Source organism: Orbicella faveolata, unplaced genomic scaffold (assembly GCF_042242905.1).
Source record: "Orbicella faveolata isolate gen_17 unplaced genomic scaffold, um_ofav_v1 contig_12, whole genome shotgun sequence".
Classification (NCBI taxonomy): Eukaryota; Metazoa; Cnidaria; class Anthozoa; order Scleractinia; family Merulinidae; genus Orbicella; species Orbicella faveolata.
In genome coordinates, this window is record NW_028301539.1 from 6,987,541 (window position 1) to 6,990,487 (window position 2,947).

The following is a 2,947-nucleotide window of genomic DNA, read 5'->3' on the forward strand; positions in this document are numbered from 1 at the left end:
TTTTCCATGGTCCAGTGACTACATTTAAATAAACAAATCTGTTCAGCACAGGTGAAAACAGGCAAATCGGTAAGAAACTTCAAGCAACTTTAATATATTTCTGTGTACCTAATATGAACGTTGTAAGTAAGCTACGTTCGATATATCAATTTTTTTAACACGGCTTTGCGGTTTTCAGGAAAAACATCTGTATTTGGTGGTGTTTTCGTTGTATCCAAGACGAAAAGAAACTTGTAATTTTGTCCTGATAGCGTCGGAGCCATGTCAGAATATTGATACATCGAAGGTTGCTTTTTGGAGACAAAGTAGTGACGCATCGTTTGTTATTCCTAGTACAGCACCTTTGCATAGCATTGTGAAAAAAATAAAACCAAAACTATCCATCTTAGGAGAGGGAAGCTATAATTTGCAATGCAAAAAGAACCCCGAGTTTGGAGTCACCGAAGAAAATACAAATACATTTGGATTGTCAGTGAATGTAAATCGAGATCAAAACAAATATTTAATTCTATGTTATCTCTGCATCAATCATTTACGTGGAAAGTTTTTGAAGGAGACTTGTTTGTCAGCCAGAATGACAAAGAAGGAAGAAAGTCATTTCATTTAAAATAACAAAGAAACAGTAAAGCTGTCAAGGCTGGAAACACTTTGTCTTGGATAACTTGACCAGCAGTGCTTTGAAGTGTTGGAGGAATCAAACAAACTTGTGTAAAGTTTTCATTTTCTTCATCAGAAAACGTGATTAATTTGATAAACCTTGAGTAAAACTAAATGGGGCTGATAAGACCCTGTAGCTAAACTACAGAGACTGCGAAAAACCAGCGAAAAACCAATTAACGCTCGACAATTAACGAAAACCTCCATCTTTGTAACAATGGCTAACATTTCTGAGGCCATTTCTGAGTTGCCTTTTGCCTCAGTGTCAAAACGAGTCTTCGTCCGAAATCATTGATATACGAATGTGTTTCCCCTTCAGGTTCATTTTCATGCAAATCAAACTCATTTTCAAATGAAAAGTTTTGCATGGGGACTCGTTTTGAAACAGAAGCACAAGGTAACTAGTTGATTCCTGATTGAGGAAAAAATTAATTTAACCCGTAAAGTTTGCATAATTTGCGAATATTTCTTGCAGCTAAAATATAACCTTCAAAACTAATAGTTAAACTAGACATTTTTTTTATTATCACATGAAATAAAATGCGGATAGTTTTAAACCCGTAGTTCTTTTTTTTAATCGGAAACAACAACCAGTGACTCTTTGGGCTTAACCCAGCTGCTGAGCTATAGCTAGTTAATTTGTCTTTCCAGAAACTGTCAATCATACATGTACTGACATATTTAAGCAATCTTGAAATTTGGCGTTATAAAAAGCGTCTTGGTAGTTCGTCAGATGTTAAGGAACCGCTTTGTAACTTTACGACTCTGAGAAGTTTAGACAGTTTCTAGTAAGCATTTCAGATCAATATGGCAACAGCAAACTTCGCTGGAAATGGACAGCAGAAAACATTTGAACAACTATTATGTTTGGAAGGACTAACTGATAAACTAAGCGGCCAGTTGACATTTATTTTAGTTTTAAATTCTTTTCTGTCCGTTTCTGCATTTGTTGGAAATGCTTTGATCCTGATTGCTCTTCACAAGGAGTCTTCGCTTCATCCGCCGTCCAAACTCTTGCTTCGATGCCTTGCAACAACTGATCTTTGTGTTGGTCTATTTGCAGAGCCTCTTTGTGTTGGCTGTTGGATGTCTGTGGTGACTGAACATTGGAATATGTGCCGCTACATATCAGTGGCAGGTCTTGTAACAAGCAATATTTTGTGTGGGGTGTCTTTGGGGACAATGACTGCAATAAGTGTGGATAGACTTCTCGCCCTGTTGTTGGGACTCAGATACAGACAAGTTGTAACATTAAACCGAGTCTATGTGGTACCTTCTGGTTTGTGTCCACTGTTTTTTCAGCAATGTGCTTTTGGAATCCCCTTATAACCTTTTTGTATGGCACCGTAGGTATACCACTGGTTCTTATTATCTCGATCTTCTCTTACACAAAGATTTTCGTGACCCTCCGTAATCTTCAAAATCAAGTTCAACAAAATGTTCAACAACCGAACCAAACAAATCAACTGAACATAGTGCGATATAAAAAGGCAGTGTCTACTGCAATATTGCTGCAACTGACGCTGGTCGCTTGTTATCTACCCTGTGTTGTAACGTCGGCTTTAGCAACTAGTGGTGGATGATCTTTATCTGTTTATACCGCTTGGTATTATACAGTCACTTCAGTTTTCTTAAACTCTTCGTTAAACCCGATTCTTTACTGTTGGAAGATAGAAGAAGTTAGACAAGCAGTTAAGAACACAATCAGACAACTGTCTTGCCATTTTATTTGAATTAGCTCTGACTTGTAACGAAGAATGATGTTCAAGACTAAGATTTTAAAAGCTCTTGTGAGCATTGCCTTAATTTAAAAATGGTGCTTACTCATTTTAATATATCAGTATGAAATGTTTCTTTTGCAAGAAGACAGCCGTGGGAAAGTTTTCATCATTGTTGTAAATTTAAAAAAAGATGTTTCAAATGACGACTTATCATTTTACAGCTGTAAATAGATATCGAAAACAATAAATTTCCATTTTTCTTCGTGTGGACTACATCCTGTATAGAATACTCTGGTGTTTGAAGGATTCATCTTAAGTTCCAAAAGCCAACAAATATTCTCAAAATAACTTATTATACATTCAGTTATAGAATAAAACAAAGGTGCAGTGCGACACGTAGTTAACACTCGATCTGGCGGTATTTCCTTGAAAATTATGGCTCAGTCTTCATTGAGGTTTTAGCTGAATTTTATATGTCTAAAACATACAAATTGAGATGAGTGCGTTATTCTGACACGAACGTCGTTTACGAAGTAAAACAGAAACTATGCATTTAATTTTGACAATCA

At 36.2% G+C, this 2,947-nt stretch overlaps 1 pseudogene; it reads left to right on the forward strand.

Annotated features, from left to right (window-relative positions):
* The first annotated feature begins 1,231 nt into the window (after positions 1–1,231).
* LOC149116332 (adenosine receptor A3-like) lies at positions 1,232–2,584 on the forward strand (annotated as a pseudogene).
* Positions 2,585–2,947: the final 363 nt, after the last annotated feature.